General features: G+C 44.0%; 1 protein-coding gene across 2 annotated transcripts in view; it reads left to right on the top strand.

Moving 5' to 3' along the window:
• The window catches only part of LOC126273192 (uncharacterized), a 416556-nt gene that overhangs the window by 89458 nt on the left and 310164 nt on the right, over positions 1-16934 (top strand). Inside the window, exon 2 of one of the 2 annotated variants that reach the window (XM_049976716.1) lies at positions 11173-11240. The gene's annotated coding sequence lies outside the window, so the exon portion shown is untranslated. The remainder of the gene's footprint in view (positions 1-11172; positions 11241-16934) is intronic. The other variant, XM_049976717.1, reaches the window with a different exon arrangement.

Consider the following 16934-nt stretch of genomic DNA (forward strand, 5'->3'; position numbering starts at 1 on the left):
ATACGTATTTATACTTTCAATTACTGTTCAAAGTGGTTCAAATGGCTCTGAGCACTATGAGACTTAACTTCTGAGGTCATCAGTCCCCTAGAACTTAGAAGTACTTAAACCTAACTAACCTAAGGACATCACATACATCCATGCCCGAGGCAGGATTCGAACCTGCTACAGTAGCGATCGCGCGGTTCCAGACTTCAATTACTGTTTCATATATTTTGTCTTGCTATTCATTGCTAGGAATTATATTTATTTCATGTTCGAAAATTGAAACAGTCGAGTTTCTTCGTCTGCTATTAACGATGTAAACTCTAATAGCAGCTTCTTCTGTAATAGCTACATCATTTCAAACTCATCCTTTGTGTAGAATTTCATTTCCTGTACAGTCTCTCTTTTTAATAACATGTACACTCTTTTAAGAATGTCATACTTCTCTTATAAATGCGTAATATAACACTCGAAAAATACCATTTGAAAGACAAGGTGTAGCTGATAAACATTGATGCGTCACCCTTCTCGTCGGACACCGCTACCATACTGAGCAAGAGAGAACTGTTCGATGACAAACAAAGGTGTTTCAGATATCGCTGGCGTCTCGAGCACGACGTTCCTGCAGCTGTCGCCGTCTGTCGAATTTTATCACAAATAACGTACAACATCAATCGAATTTATTACGACAAATTAAAATTAATTTTAGAAGTTACTTGTTTTCTACATCGTCTTCTTGGAATCATTCTACTGTCTATTACATACGGCACACGCTTTTTATAAACGCAACAAAAAAATCGATTCCTTGTAATACGTTACAGTATTTTTGCCACTCGAATCGTAGATGGTAGAGAGGTTGGCGTATGTACTCTTTCAGGGTAACGAGAAACAGAGAATGGGCAGCAGTCGCGGTATGGTAGCAAGTAGCTGGCTTTGAGGTCGTAGCACCAGGCGGACGGCCTGGCGCGTGTGTCGATGAGACTTCTCCAGGACTATTTTGGAGGCTCCAGCGCGCTTCTCGGAACGCGACGGAGGAGTGGTGTCGCTGCGACGGAACACTTTACGCGGCTTTCGCAACATCGCAGTCGGTCGGCTGTGGGCTCTGCGACGGTAATCAATGCCGAAGAGCGCGTAGGGGCGGATCCCTAAACGCCTCGTTTGCCGTGGTAATTGGAAAGCAACCTTCACAGAATCTATTAGCATACGACGTAAATTAAATTCTCCCTACCTTGGGAGAAGTTTAAATGTGACTTAGAGACAACGGCTTATTACTGCATTAACGCTCCGTTACCTAGATATTGTTTAACTTGGTTGCTGTGAAGCGGAAAGGTCTGCAGCCCAACCCCCAGTTGGGTCTAGGATTTTCTACTGGCAACGATCTGTGTCTGTGAAAAAATTACGTTGCTCCATTGTACAGGTTCCGCGTTTAACTGCGGCTCCTTTGTAATTGTGCTGGTGGATAAGTTGATCCTCGTATCGGAGCAAAACGTAAGCGTTCTGCCACCTATACGAGATTTACTGGCAAATTTGCTGTTCTAAACATATTCACGTAGATGACTGCTCTGTTTACACACTCTGTGCATCCCTCGTGGAAACCGCTAATATTTCATAAGCGGTTCAGCACAGCGGAACAATATTTTCTGTAATTACTGGGTTCCCGGGTTCGATTCCCGGCGGGGTCAGGGATTTTATCTACCTCGTGATGACTGGGTGTTGTGTGCTGTCCTTAGGTTAGTTAGGTTTAAGTAGTTCTAAGTTCTAGGGGACTGATTACCATAGATGTTAAGTCCCATAGTGCTCAGGGCCATTTGAACCACGCGGCTGCTACGGTCGCAGGTTCGAATCCTGCCTCGGGCGTGGATGTGTGTGATGCCCTTAGGTTACTTAGGTTTAAGTAGTTCCAGGTCTAGGGGACTGATGACCTCAGATGATAAGTCGCATAGTGCTTAGAGCCATTTGAACCATTACTTTTCAGCGCGCCGTCGTATAAATGAAAACTACGGTCCTGGGGATGCTCAGCAGTATTTACATATTCAGTTAACTATTTTTGGACGTACAAGAGCATCAGGAGACAGAAATTATTGTACATCCATCCTTTTAGCAGGAGGTCTCTGGGACGACGGCTGTTTACTATGGTGACAAAAAATAAAACACCTACAACGTCCTTATGATTTTATTTTATTTTGTCGCTACCAGTTTCAACGCTTCATAGCGTCATCTTTAGGCTCTTTTTGAAGTGGCAGTTGATGGTTGGAGTGCTGACACATTATTTGCGTATCCAGTAATGCTGTCTACTCATGGGTTATGGATGGGGATCATATCAACCTGTTCCGCATGAAACAGAGCCTGAAGATGACACAATGAAGCGTTGAAACGGGTAGCGACAAAATGAAATATAATCATAAGAACAGATGCAGGTGTTTTTATTTTTTGTCACGAAAGTGACTATCGTCATCGAAGAACGTACAGTACTGGTGGACAACATTGAAAAATATTATACACATTTAGAAAAAGTGCAAAGCAGAACAAATGTCATCTTTGTCAGTGCAGCAGTAACATAATTGAATGTGTTGTAACTAAATCGAAAATAGATGTGGAAGGAACAAAAACATGTAATATTCAAGATCGAAAAAACTCTCTCCCTCCCTCCGCCCTCTCCCTCCCTCCGCCCTCTCCCTCCCTCTGCCCTCTCCCTCCCTCCGCCCTCTCCCTGTGTGTGTGTGTGTGAGAGAGAGAGAGAGAGAGAGAGAGAGAGAGAGAGAGAGAGAGAGAGAGAGGGGGGGGCGAGGGAGGGGGGGAGGGAGGGGGGAGGATAGATCAGGTTAGATGAAAGAGGTGAAGGATAGTTTGAGCAAATATGTACACTTCACAGAGGATAAGCTGTACGTGCAATGAAATAGTCTGGCAGCCTATATAACAATTTGTATTAAATGAACAGTTTCAATAAAACAAAACAAATAGTTGCAGGATGCTCTTTTAAGCCGAAAACCGTTAACCTGTAGAGCACCCTCAGTTATGTGCTTACCATTTACATTTTATTTATTTTTTTTTCTGTGGATGAGTCCACCAACTTATCATTGCTACTGAATTATCAGATTTGCAGAGTGACCGTTTTGACGTAGAAATGTTTTGTCGTGAAACTAGTCCGAGACGCGGTAGCTAGCTAAATGCCAGCTAGCTGGCTGGAGCAGTTGCGTGCCCACGGGGAAGCGCTCTGTTGACAAGGAAGCGGCTTCTACAGTGTTCTACAGCACAGGATGCGGCTTGCGTGTGCGGCCGACGCACCGCCAGTGATGACTTTATTGTGGAAAAGGCCGCAGCGCACCGCACCGCTCTTACAGGAACTGCGGCGACGGCGATGAGCAATGTTTGTCCAGGATATGACACTCTGCCCCCGTGAGCGACCTTCCAGAATATACTTGCCTTCCTGGGGAGCGACTCCACAGCCCATGGTACAGCTTACCTAAGAGTAAGTCGGCAAAGTGTGTACTCTTCGCTGTACCCTTTCACGCTGTGTACCTTCGCTGAAGCAAGAGCAACAATAAGAAATGAGATAGAACAATTAAGCTGAGTTAGATATTCGTTACAAATTATGATGCTCTTGTGTACCATACATCTTCTATAATATGCCATGAAGGAACAAGACATTTAAGGTTTAACATAGACCACGAGGCTATTAGGGACAAAGCACCACTCTCTCAGACTGGACAGGGATGAGAAGCAAGTCGTTCATGTGTTTTTCAAAGAAACCATCTCAGTGTGATTTCGTAGACTTTCCCGGCGTAATAACTGCTGATATTCTTCACGGCTTTGCAGCCGGATCATTTCGTCCTCCAGACACAATATTTCGGCGGACCAACGTAGTGGAGTTTTGCGGACTTTGGTAAGAAGAGCTTATGCCATTTCTGACGAGGAACATTTGAAAGAAGAACTTGACCATTTGAAAACTGTTTTCAAACAGAATGGATATACGGAACAACAAATATGCCGTGCTCTTCAGTTTGGTCCGTCACGCGAGCCTATAGAGGATACTTTTGTAGCTGTTGCTTATTTACCCTTTGCGGGAAGTATATCATCTAAAATTTCAAGAATTCTAAGGAGATATGATATTAAAAGTGTTTTTACGCCGGTGGCCAAGACTAGAGCCCTTCTCGGCTCAGTTAAGGATAATTTGGGTTTAAGGAAACCCGGTGTATATGAAATCCCGTGTCACTGTGGAAAGAAGTACATTGGTCAGACTATTCGAACGATTAAGGACCGGTGTGTGGAACATCATCGGCACACTCGGTTGCTCCAGCCCGAGAAATCTGCAGTGGCGGAACATTGCCTTAACGAGGGACACAGAATGATGTACGACAGGACACAATTGATCTCTCCTGCTTCTCGCTATTGGGAATGTATTCTTAAAGAATCTATTGAAATCAGATTAGCAAGCAATATTATTAACAGGGATAGAGGTTTTCCTCTAAGCAAAATATGGAATCCGATGTTGTCGGACATTAAACAAAAACGTTCTTCTTTTCGATCTTTGGATCCTTCCTGATGCGATTTATCGTTTCCGCCGTCTTTCTCCACCGGCGCGCTGCGTGTTTTCTTACCGCCAGGAGGCGCTATCTTCTCGCGCGTGCGCGGTGAACGGTTTGTGGTGTATAAAGGTTTCCGTCGTTGTGGCTGGAACTCAGTTCCGGCGAGGCAGTGCACCAGCATTAACTCACCTGAGGATGGCGGCCAGCTGGTCCGCCGAAATATTGTGTCTGGAGGACGAAATGATCCGGCTGCAAAGCCGTGAAGAATATCAGCAAACCATCTCAGTGTTCACCTTAACTGATATGAGGAAAACATAGCTAAACTGAATAATCAGTAGGGAAATTTATGACGATGCTACAGACTAATAAAGGTCTAGTGTCTTAATTACTCCGTCACCTAAGTCGAATATCGCATTACAGATCAGCGTGAAGTATACAGAAGCGAGCTGTTTCAAATAATATTTACGTGAATTAGAAAGCCTACTTTTTAATATGCCAATGATAATGGCAAATAGGATGCAACAGGACGAATGAGGTACCTCTCCCACCCTTCCTCTCTCTTTACACACAGTCTTACACATAATCAGACATAACATGCTATGCTGGAAACCAATGTGCTACCAAGTCGTCCAAAAGCAAAAAGTTTGTGTGCTATTGTGAACTGCAAATTGTGATACGAAAGACCAATTCGGAATAACAATTAAAACGTGTGATAAAGAAAAATTGAATTGTCTTGAAAGGTTTCGGACTTTGCATTACATTTGTTGCCCTTGAAATGTGTGTCTATCGGTACTTCAGAAACAAATGTGTGGTGGATCCGCGTATCATTCAACATGATTTTTGTCACTTGTTAGTAATTTTTGTTTCGGAGTTTGTAAGGGAGTAGCGATCTAATTCAGAAAGCTGTTAGACTGTTTTGTTGTTTGATTCGGAAAAAAAAGTCCTAGGTCAGCCAATGATGTTCAGTTGTCATAAGCCGTAACAAGTGAGCTCTTAGTATGTCGGCATTACTGATTTTAGTGCATTTACTTGACGGAATTGAGTATTTCTGACTCTTTGAAACGCTTTGTATTACTGTAATTCAGTAGATGTTACTACTAGACGCATTTTCCCGAAGAAGGCACAGTTCAAATACTCATTTCATTCACAGGCAGTACTTGAAAAGAATTGCTATATATATGCCTCTGAACGATTTGTTACTAGTGTCACGTAATTTTCACAGCTCATACGACGGTAATATATAGGGATTTCCCCAAGATCTCTCCCAGAATACTGGCTCTTGAAATTTTGTAACTATAATTACATTACATCATTGACGTGTGTCTTCCACTTTTGCCAGTTGTATTTCAAACACTCACTTGCGAGCAAATCAACCTGTGAGTGTTTGCACTGTTATGCTCCTTGTATGCGCTGCTTCGTCAGTCGGCCACCGTCGTTTAAGTTTTCTGCACTTTTACATAAAAACACGAATGATTAACACAGCCACGACGGATTCTTACTTAAATCGTTCTCCGGTTGAGTTGTCGCGCTCAGTTCCTAGTACCACTACGACGTCTACGAGAGGGTGAATTTCACTTCTTGTGTTTACTGGAATTAGCGACATCTAACGATACGTTTCATTTCTTGTGTTTATTGAAATTAATGACATCCGTGCACTGTGAGGCCCCGAGCATGATGTCATGTGGACTGCAAGTTTAACAACTTCCGCCATCTATCAAAACTGAAATGGGAGGAATCGAAGCAGTTGAGAAACGGCATAAAAAACGCGATTTGCAACCTAAGAGTAGGAAATTTAGAGTAATACGCGTGTAAACATACAAATAATGTTTGAAATGCTATTTTCGTTAATGGTTCATGCTAGCCACGAGCGTAAATTCTGTAGGGCGCACCAAATTTTGATATGTTATTATACATCTACACCTACATCTACATTTATATTCCGCAAGCCACACAACGGTGTGTGGCGGAGGGAACTTTACGTGCCACTGTGATTACCTCCCTTTCCTGTTCCAGTCGCGTATGGTTCGCGGAAAGAACGACTGCCGGAAAGCCTCCGTGCGCACTCGAATCTCTCTAATTTTACATTCGTGATCTCCTCGGGAGGTATAAGTAGTGGGAAGCAATATATTCGATACCTCATCCAGAAAAGCACCCTCTCGAAACCTGGACAGCAAGCTACACCGCGATGCGGAGCGCCTCTCTTGCAGAGTCTGCCCCTTGAGTTTGCTAAACATCTCCGTAACGCTGTCACGCTTACCAAATAACTCTGTGACGAAACGCGACGCTCTTCTTTGGATCTACTCTATCTCCTCTGCAACGCAACCTGGTACGGATCCCACACTGATGAGCAGTACTCAAGTATAGGTCGAAACGATTGTTTTGTAAGCCACCTCCTTTGTTGATGGACTACATTTTCTAAGGACTCTCCCAATGAATCTCAACCTGGCACCCGCCTTGCCAACAATTAATTTTATATGATCATTCCACTTCATATCGTTCCGTACGCATACTCCCAGATATTTTACAGAAGTAACTGCTACCAGTTTTGTTCCGCTATCATATAATCATACAATATAGGCTCCTTCTTTCTATGTATTCGCAATACATTACTTTTGTCTATGTTAAGGATCAGTTGTAACTCCCTGCACCAAGTGCCTATCCGCTGCGGATCTTCCTTCGTGCAGTTCGCTGAAATTTTCTAATGCTGCAACTTCTCTGTATACTACAGCATCATCCAGGAAAAGCCGCATGGAACTTCCGTCACTATCTACTAGGTCATTTATATATATTGTGAAAATCAATGGTCCCATAACACTCCCCTGTGGCACGCCAGAAGTTACTTTAACGTCTGTAGACGTCTTTCCGTTGAGAACAACATGCTGTGTTCTGTTTGCTAAAAACTCTTCAATCCAGCAACACAGCTGGTATGATATTCCGTACGCTTTTACTTTGGTTATCAGGAGACAGTGCGGAACTGTATCGAACGCCTTCCGGAAGTCAAGGAAAATGGCATCTACCTGGGAGCCTGTATCTAATATTTTCTGGGTCTCATGAACAAATAAAGCGAGTTGTCTCACACGATCGCTGTTTCCGGAATCCATGTTGATTCCTACAGAGTAGATTCTGGGTTTCCAGAAATGACATGATACGCGAGCAAAAACATGTTCTAAAATTCTACAACAGATCGATGTCAGAGATACAGGTCTATAGTTTTGCGCAACTGCTCGACGACACTTCTTGAAAACTGTGACTACCTGTGCTCTTTTCCAATCATTTGGAACCTTCCGTTCCTCTAGAGACTTGCGGTACACGGCTGTTAGAAGTGGGGCAAGTTCTTTGGCGTACTGTGTGTAGAATCGAATTGGTATCCCATCAGGTCCAGTGGAGTTTCCTCTGTTGAGTGATTTCAGTTGCTTTTCTATTCCTTGGACACTTATTTCGATGTCAGCCATTTTTTCGTTCGTACGAGGATTTAGAGAATGAACTGCAGTGCGGCCTTCGTCTGTGAAACTGCTTTGGAAAAAGGTGTTTAATATCTCAGATTTACCCATGTCATCCTCTGTTTCAATGCCATTACCATCCCAGAGTGTCTGGGTATGCTGTTTCGTTCCACGTACTGATTTAACGTAAGACCAGAACTTCCTAGGATTTTCTGTCAAGTGGGCACATAGAATTTTATCCGCGCAGTCGGTCTGTTTTTTGGACACGCGAGGCGTGGTGTGCGCAAGCAAGCGATCTGCGCAAAGAGAGCAGTGTGTCGGTCGTCAGCGATGCTGCGTGGACCAGAGGGCGTCGTTGTCTGAGTCTGCCTGCGGCTTATCTCGCAGTGGGAATAGCAGCTCATCCTAATTGAACGCAGCGAGGAAGCTAGCCGTGATTAGATAGCAGCACTTCGCATTCCTTCCTTCTGCAGCTGCTGTGCGCTAGCTCTTCCAGGCACAGCTAAGCTAAGCATGCACGAGAGTAGGTCTTCCTGGACATACATCGCCACTGAGTGAAGTTAGGAAGCAAAAAATTCTCTCGTTCATTCAGTTTCAGAGCATGCGGGAGGAACATAATTAGTTCATTTTTCCATATTTTCGCTTGTAATTCTCTACCTTTTATCAAGACGAAACATTCGCTTCACTATTCAAAAGATACTTACGACTCTTCTTTTGCCATATCGTTTTTTCCCTCGATTTATATTCCCCGGTTCTTTTTCACAAGTGTGTTCCATTTCTAAAGCAGATAACATTAAGGAGATCATCCAGAGGTCACTCGTGTTAAATCTATTCCTAATTTGGTAGCACTGGTAGCACGTAATTTACTGCGACGCACACGGCTTTTTTTAATGTAGAATTTAGTTTGCATTCTTCTTGTGTGCTGGCTGTTTTGGCCGAGCGGTTCTAGGCGCTTCAGTCCGGAACCGCGCTGCTGCTACGGTCGCAGGTTCGAATCCTGCCTCGGGCATGGATGTGTGTGATGTCCTTAGGTTAGTTAGGTTTAAGTAGTTCTAAGTCTAGGGCACTGATGACCTCAGATGTTAAGTCCCATAGCGCTTAGAGCCATTTTAACCATCTCCTTGCGTATGCAAGTTGTTATTGCCACGCAAGTTATTATTGCTTTAATCTATATGTCACAGACCATAGGCGAGTCACACATAGAGGCTAGACGATATGCATACTCACTATTAACGGTCTTGGAATTTAGTTAGTAGATTTTCGCGAGGTAATAGGAGCATCCGTTTGACCTGTTCAACCCAATATAGGTCTTGTATATGGTTCAAATGGCTCTGAACACTATGGGACTTAACTTCTGAGGTCATCAGTCCCCTAGAACTTAGAACTACTTAAATCTAATTAACCTAAGGACAGCACACACATCCATACCCGAGGCAGGATTCGAACCTGCGACCGTAGCGGTCGCACAGTTCGAGACTGTAGCGCCTAGAACCGCTCGGCCACCCTGGCCGGAGGTCGTGTATATTTAAGCATTATAAGCAGTAAATCCTTTCCGTGAGATAACTCCTTCCCACACAAACGGCATGTCTCTATCACACAACTTTATAATAGTGCAGCCACAGCCAGTGAAAATCATGGGAAAGTGAACTTAAATACTACCACAAACAGCTGTTGAGTGCTGCGCTGAGTAGCAGAGCAGTTTGAGGCGCTATGTGACGGATTGAGCGGCCCCTTCCGTCGGAGGTTCGAGTCCTTCCTCGGGCATGGGTGTGTGTGTGTTGTTCTTAGGATTAATTAGTTTAAGTTAGTTTAAGTAGTGTGTAAGTCTATGGACCGAAGACCTCAGCAGTTTGGTCCCTTAGGAATTCACACACATTTGAGCTGTTAAGAGACGATTTATTGACGACCCGTTTCCCTACGCTAAAGCAGTGTTTTCAGGTGTTATAGAAGAGTTACATAGATTAGACCCCAGTGTTCGTAGTAACAGAATCCGACTCCATGAAGAAGTGAATTCGTCAACTTTCTTTAACCAGTAGAGCATTGTGGCGAAGAATACAGGCGATAAAGCACAAAAAACTAGTGCGAACGTACAATGAGCATCAGATAACAGCTGAGTGCCTATTGTGCTTCGCCTCGCGACAACCAACTACAGGGATTAACTTTACGAATGGGATCCCCTATTATCTGAAGTTCAGATGGTCAATCTGTTTCGACGAGTCTGTTATTGTGCACTGTTCGACCCAATACTCTGCCAGTTACTATTTGTTGACGACTATCCCTCATCCTGGGATGGATTCTGTAACTAAGAACGTTAGGAGCGTTTCTACTAACCACCTGAAGATGCTGCTTTAATGCAGCGAAACCGGTCGTGACTAAATCGTAACTTAACAGAATGTTCCGGTTTTATTCAAGTTCAATTTACATGCAGCTCTCTAGTTTTCAGAGTTCTTCTATGAGAGCGTAACGTACGATTAAATCTTCAAGTTCATATTTACGACTCACTTTTTGTCCCACATAATTGTACGACGTAAGTAACTTCGCCGAACTTCTCAGTTGCCTTTTAGCCGCAGGTTAGTGAATTTATATCATTCCGAAGTGCACAAGTTTATCATATGTCACTCCATTAAGAGCAAGGTTTTTCATCTTATCACGAAATTGAAACATTTTTCTAAATCATCCAATGTATTTGGTTGAATGTTTTCCTTGGGTTACACTTCGCATATCATCTACAAAAAGTGTTCGTTTACAGAATATTGTCTGTGGAGTGATAAATACCTATTGCCGATGTACGTCGTAAAGGGAAGCATAGATTGTTTGCATGTGAACTCTGATCACCAGACTGTGTGCAGTCTTTCTCGACTAAATTAATGATTTGTCCGCAGAGTCTTAAGAAGTGAAGATCTGGTTTCCGACTGCGGCGCTGTACTTCGCATGGGGATGTTAGATTTGTCGGTCTCTTTCGAGCCTCCGCACAGCATAAACTTTTTACTTCGTTTCCATATTGACACTTAATCACATGAAAACTTTGACTTTAACACACACTATTCATTCATCCTTTGCAACAACGAATTCATCTCGCATATTTGCCCCAAAACCTCAGTGCAAATACAACGTCGCCGCTACCAGATTCAGGCAATTGGAGCGTTGATTCACGCAATCGTATTTCTTTAAAAAAGATTAGTCTCAGCTCCTGAATTAATCTTACTGTTTGTGTTTTCCAGATTTCCGCCTTTGAAACCGCCGCATCGCAAACTGCAGTGGTCAGTCCTGCCCCGTCAGCTGGAGGCAGGTAACTATACTGACTGGATTAACACTGGTGCAGTTGCATTATAAAAACAAACGGATATTGCGTTCACTGTGCAGTTGGTTCTTCGTAGAATATTTTATACACCATGAATGATAAACACACGACACTTGTGTAATATTCTAAAATATTTGTCATTCAACTAACCGATTTTCGGATGCCAGGCTATCATCAGGGACATATTCATCTCTGTAGCTGATGATGACATAGCAGCTGAAAAATGGCTAGTTAATCTCTCTCTTACTCTATATGCCTTCGCTCTCACAGTACTTGTATATCTTGAATCGTGACTGCATGAGCGTGTGTGTGTTTGTGGAGAATTATATGTCCTGTTTTTTTCTGCACTCGTTAAAGTATAGTTTATCGTATTAACTTTGTCAATTGAGTATTTGGTAAATCCTCACATTAACACATCGTAAGGATCGAAAGTTGCAGAATATTAGCTGCTTTCGGCGGACTAGGTAAAATAAAAATCAAATAAACATGACGTACAAGGTGAGAGGAACATATAAATGTTTTAAAATGTTACACGCGACCAACCGAGTTTGAGAGCCGCTACCCTTTTTCTAATGGCCTGATGATAAGTACCATTTGTGCACCAAATAAAGCACCTTTGGATTCTGGAAATGGTTCGTGAACTCGCTTGATACGAAGTAATACACTACTGGCCATTAAAATTGCTACACCACGAAGATGACGTGTTATAGACGCGAAATTTAACCGACAGGAAGAAGATGATGTGATATGCAAATGATTAGCTTTTCAGAGCATTCACACAAGGTTGGTGCCGGTGGCGACACCTACAACGTGCTGACAGGAGGAAAATCTCCAACCGATTTCTCATACACAAACAGCAGTTGACCGGCATTGCTTGGTGAAACATTGTAGTGATGCCTCATGTAAGGAGGAGAAATGCGTACCAACTCGTTTCCGACTTTGATAAATGTCGGATTGTAGCCTATCGCAATTGCCGTTAATCGTATCGCGACATTGCTGGTCGCGTTGGTCGAGATCCAGTGACTGTTAGCAGAATATCGAATCGGTGGGCTCAGGGGGGGAATACGGAACTCCGTGCTGGATCCCAACGGCCTCGTATCACTAGCAGTCGAGATGACAGGCATCTTATCCGCGTAGCTGCGACGGATCGTGCAGCCGCGTCTCGATCCCTGAGTCAACAGATGGGAACGTTTGGAAGACAACAAGCATCTGCACGAACAGTTCGACGACGTTTTCAGCAGCACGAACTATCAGCTCGGAGACCGTGGCTGCGGTTACCCTTGACGCTGACAGGAGCGCCTGCTATTGTGTACTGAATGACGAACCTGGGTGCAAGAATGGCAAAACGTCATTTTTTCGGATGAATCCGGGTTCTGTTTACAGCATCAAGATGGTCGCATCCGTGTTTGGCGACATCGCGGTGAACGCACATTGGAAGCGTGTATTCGTCATCGCCATACTGGCGTATCACCCGGAGTGAAGGTGTGGGGTGCCATTGGGGTTTCACGTCTCGGTCACCTCTTGTTCGCATTGACGGCACTTTGAACAGTGGACGTTACATTTCAGATGTGTTACGACCCGTGGCTCTACCCTTCACTCGATCCCTGCGAAACGCTACATTTCAGCAGGATAATGCACGAACGCATCTTCATGTCGTGTACGGATCTTTCTGGATACAGAAAATGTTGGCCTGCTGTCCTGGCCAGCACTTTCTCCAGATCTCTCACCAATTGAAAACGTCTGGTCAATGGTGGCCGAGCAACTGGCTTGTCACAATACGCCAGTCACTACTCTTGATGAACTGTGGTATCTCGATGAAGTTGCATGGGTAACTGTACCTGTACACGCCATCCAAGCTCTGTTTGACTCAGTGCCCAGGCGTATCAAGGCCGTTATTACGGCCAGAGGTGGTTTTTCTGGGTGGTTATTTCTCAGGATGTATGCACCCAAATTGCGTAAAAATGTAATCACTTGTCATTTCTAGTATAATATATTTGTCCAATGAATATCCGTTTATCATCTCCATTTCTTCTTAGTGTAGCAGTTTTACTGACCAGTAGTGTATTTAGATTTCAAGCTGATCCGCTTGTCAACGCCATATTAATTTTGTTAACTGAAAGCTGTTTCTTCGCTTGGCTGTTAGTGGTGTCAGCGCAACGTCCCCGTCTAATTCATTAGCGGCCCGCGCGCGGTCTGTGAGCCCCGCTGGGGGGCGGTGTAGTGCACGGCCCACGCCCCTGGCTGGCGCTCTTCTTGTGTTTCAGGGCGGCACCCATTCATCACCATAATGTTTGCGGCCCCCTGATGCACGTCTGAGGACCCTCCCTGGCGCCCCCACCCCTCGGCGGCCACCGCTGCACCCAGCGACCACGCCCAATTGCCGGCCACACCCTGCAACCGCCGTCCACCCCCGCAGACATTATTTCCGGCGTTAACGGCCACTGGCGTTGCGGTCGTGTTCCCGTTCTTTCCTTCCTCGTTTTCATCTGGTAGCAGCCGGTCTTACGACCGCTGTGTTTCTGGAAACATCCTGTGTGCCGTAGCCTGACGGCAACTCGGCAGTTCACCGTCGCGAAACCGCCAAACCGATAACCGAAAATACCGCAAAGAGCGGACGCCACGGCTACAAGTAACGTCATCCCAAATCAGCTCTGGCGAATAAAGCCAGAATGGTCTTACATAGCACACAATCAGAGTTCCAAATCAAAATCCGGGTCCAAGCGAGATAAGAGTGTATTTGAGAATCGGCGTAACGAAGGCTTCAATGACGAGTTACGAACTGGCGATCTGACCACTGGGCGGGTATTTATTTCCGATAGAAGTCTAGACAGACGGGTTTAGTAATTCATGGCCAACGAATAGATATAAGATATGCCGATTATACAGCTGTCCTGGCTGAAAGTGAAGAAGATCTTGTAGTCCTACTGAATAGAATAGATAAAGTTATGGGGGAAGAATATAATATGAGAATTAACGAACCAAAAACAAAAGTAATGGCATGAGACAAAAAAGATCAAGTTAAACTCCAAGTTCATGTAGGCAATGAACTGCTTGAACAAGTTGATAATTTACTTATCTGGGCAGTAATATTACCAGGGATGGAAGGAGCAAGCCAGAAGTGAGAAGTAGAATTGCTCAAGCGAGGGCTGCTTTTAACAAGAAGAAAAGCATCTTAACATCTAAGAGCATCAGCCTTGAAATCAGGAAAAGATTTTTGAAATCATATGTGTGGAGTGTGGCATGCTATTGATGAGAAACATGGACTCTAGGGACAGAGGAAGACCAGAAGCTAAATTCATTTGAAATGTGGTGCTATAGGCGTATGCTCAAAATAAAATGTATCGACAAGGTCACAAACGAAGTGGTTATGGGAAGAGCAGGTGGGAAGAGAAGCTTCTGGAGTTTCATTGTTAGAAGAAGAGTGCAATTTACAGGCCATCTATTAAGACATAAAGACTCCTGAACACAATCATACAGGGATATATCGAGGGAAAAAGACCAAGAGGAAGACCACGTCTGAGGTGCATGGATCAAATCGTGAAAGATGTGGTATGTGACACCTATAAAGAAATGAAGAGAAAAGCTGAAAGACGCACAGAATGGCGACAAGCTGCCATTGTAGCTGTTGCTTGGGTTGACCACTACAGAAGAAGAAGAAGAAGAAGAAGAAGTCTAGTGGCCTCTCCGTGTGAGATGCTTTCCGAAAGCGGAATTAACTCTTCTGTCATCGATCACCATACGGATTTTCAATGATTTCTGAAGTCGTAACCTCCACAGGGCGCCCAGAACGTTCAGCATCACTTGTGCCCATATGGCCAACCCGAAAAATTTCAAACCACTTATAAACTGTTCTAATCGATGGTGCAGAGTCACCGTAATGTTTATCTAGCTTCTCTTTAGTCTCCTGAGGCGTTTTGCCTTTCATAAACTAGTGTTTAATCACCACACGAAATTCTTTTTCGCCCATTTTTTGACAATCACTCGACTTCCTTGATTCACACGAATGCCAAACACAAAGTAGTTGATCAATATGGCTGAAACTAGGTGTGCGTTCTTTCCAAAGATCCTACTAACTAAACTTGACCACGATACGCGCCGGTGGTGGCATCTCTCGGACTTTGCACGGACTTTTCAAACGCCCCTGGTAGTGTACACATTTGTGTCGACCGACAGCTTAACCATTCTGCCAACATATGTGAGGCGATCAGAAAATCTGTGATGGACGGACGAGTGGAGAAAAAATATGTTGTTGTTGTTGTGGTCTTCAGTTCTGAGACTGGTTTGATGCAGCTCTCCATGCTACTCTATCCTGTGCAAGGTTCTTCATCTCCCAGTACGTACTGCAGCCTACATCCTTCTGAATCTGCTTAGTGTATTCATCTGTTGGCCTCCTTCTACGATTTTTACTGCCTTCCAGTACTAAATTGGTGATCCCTTGATGCCTCAGAACATGCCCTACCGACCGATCCCTTCTTCTAGTCAAGTTGTGCCACAAACTCCTCTTCTCCCCAATTCTATTCAATACCTCCTCATTAGTTATGTGATCTACCCACATAATCTTCAGCATTCTTCTGTAGCACCACATTTCGAAAACTTCTATTCTCTTCTTGTCCAAACTATTTATCGTCCATGTTTCACTTCCATACATGGCTACACTCCATACAAATACTTTCAGAAACGACTCCCTGACACTTAAATCTATACTCGATGTTAACAAATATCTCTTCTTCAGAAACGCTTTCGTTGCCATTGCCAGTCTACATTTTATATCCTCTCTACTTCGACCATCATCAGTTATTTTGCTCCCCAAATAGCAAAACTCCTCTACTACTTTAAGTGTCTCATTTCTTAATGTAATTCCCTTAGCATCACCCGACTTAATTCGACTACATTCCATTATCCTCGTTTTGCTTTTGTTGATGTTCATCTTATACCCTCCTGTCAAGACACTGTCCATTCCGTTCAACTGGTCTTCCAAGTCCTTTGCTGTCTATGACAGAATTACAATGTCATCGGCGAACCTCAAAGTTTTTATTTCTTCTCCATGGTTTTTAATGCCTACTCCGAACTTTTCTTTGGTTTCCTTTACTGCTTGCTCAATATACAAATTGAATAACATCGGGGAGAGGCTACAACCCTGTCTCACTCCCTTCCCAACCACTGCTTCCCTTTCACACCGCTCGACTCTTGTAACTGCCATCTGCTTTGTGTACAAATTGTAAATAGCCTTTTGCTCCCTGTATTTTACCCCTGACACCTTCAGAATTTGAAAGAGAGTATTCAAGTCAACATTGTCAAAATCTTTCTCTAAGTCTACAAATGCTAGAAACGTGGGTTGGCCTTTCCTTAATGTTTGCCGGCCGCGGTGGCCGTGCGGTTCTGGCGCTGCAGTCCGGAACCGCGAGGCTGCTACGGTCGCAGGTTCGAATCCTGCCTCGGGCATGGGTGTGTGTGATGTCCTTAGGTTAGTTAGGTTTAAGTAGTTCTACGTTCTAGGGGACTTATGACCTAAGATGTTGAGTCCCATAGTGCTCAGAGCCATTTGAACCTTAATGTTTCTTCTAAGGTAAGTCGTAGAAAAAAATATAAACAAGAGTGATTTGAACATCGTATCGTGCTGCCTTACGATTTATACGCAGTATTAGAACATTACGTAGACCTCTGGTGGTTTTGTTTCCGACA

The sequence above is a fragment of the Schistocerca gregaria genome, chromosome 5, assembly GCF_023897955.1.
Source record: "Schistocerca gregaria isolate iqSchGreg1 chromosome 5, iqSchGreg1.2, whole genome shotgun sequence".
NCBI lineage: Eukaryota > Metazoa > Arthropoda > Insecta > Orthoptera > Acrididae > Schistocerca > Schistocerca gregaria.